Below are 1,374 nucleotides of genomic sequence, written 5' to 3'. Positions count from 1 at the left end.
CTATACTGTTACACTGGCAATACTAAAGTGCCTATAAGAACATCCAATAGTCATAAGGTTAATGAAATACAAATGGTATAGAGGGAAATAGTCCTATAATTCCTATAATAGCTACAACCTAAAACTTCTTACCTGGGAATATTGAAGACTCATGTTAAAAGGAACCACCAGCTTTCATATCTTCTCATGTTCTGAGCAAAGAACTGAAACGTTAGCTTTCTTACATGGCACATATTGCACTTTTACGTTCTTCTCCAACACTTTGTTTTTGCATTATTTAAACCAAATTGAACATGTTTCATTATTTATTTGAGGTTAAATTGGTTTTATTGATGTATTATATTAAGTAAGGGAACACCCCCCCTGAAATGGACAAAAAATGAATGGGAAGTCATTGGCACTGGACAAACCATATACACGGTGTCCAATACCACTCAATTCGGCATTGATTCGTTCAAAGTTGATTGGAAATACCAGGTGTAACACTTTAAATATCCAACAGGTGGCGAGCGCGCTCCTCCGTGGTTTTTCATATTGCAAATGTAACACAAGTCAACATCCAAAAGTACCATTTTTAAAAAGTGAAAAAAAAATCAAAAAACATATCACCCCCTTAAACCGTTTTTTGAAATTCTTTCGATTTTTTTTGGGTCAATTACACATGTGTAAGAACTGTATGAATATACTTTTGTCAACTTTTATTATCATATCATATCAATTATGGCACTTCCGGTTGGCACAGGAAGCTATAGGTAAACACATATCCTCATTGGGGTATGCTTTTACAGAATCCTGAGTTTTAAGTCCTTACGTTAAGAACTGACTGATTTACACAGGGTTGAATGCACTATTTCTATCAAACTGCAGGATGGGTATGGATATACACGTTTAGGGTGATTTTAACCACTTCCGGTTGCTACAGGAAGCTTAGAATCGACACAGGTAGACCTCATAGTGGCCTGATGGACTGTCATTGAAGACAGGTTCATAAGGCATTCATAACCTACATAGGCTTCAGGTTGACTTTAGAGGAGCAGGCAATGTATTCCTATGGGGAGAGATGTCATTGTAATCTGTGAGATCAAAAATCCCTGTTTAACTGTTAAGGGTTAATACCACACGGTCAAGGTTAGGCTTGCACAGATCGGGAGGACCTTAGGATCGTACCTGAGGTCGAATTGTGCTTCTCACCCTAACGGTTCTTTCACTGTCACCCAAAAGCAAATGACATTTAGGGCCAGGCTTCATTTTGGGCCTACGTTTTTTCACGGTCGCTGCACTCAGAGCGAGCTACGGTGAAGCGGGGCATCTCGTTGAACTCGGCACGGCCTTGAGAAAATGGAAATGTCATTGCAGGCTCTGTGTGTCTTTAAG

This window comes from Oncorhynchus nerka, linkage group LG14 (assembly GCF_034236695.1).
Source record: "Oncorhynchus nerka isolate Pitt River linkage group LG14, Oner_Uvic_2.0, whole genome shotgun sequence".
Classification (NCBI taxonomy): Eukaryota; Metazoa; Chordata; class Actinopteri; order Salmoniformes; family Salmonidae; genus Oncorhynchus; species Oncorhynchus nerka.
Note: the sequence above shows the minus strand (reverse complement) of the source record.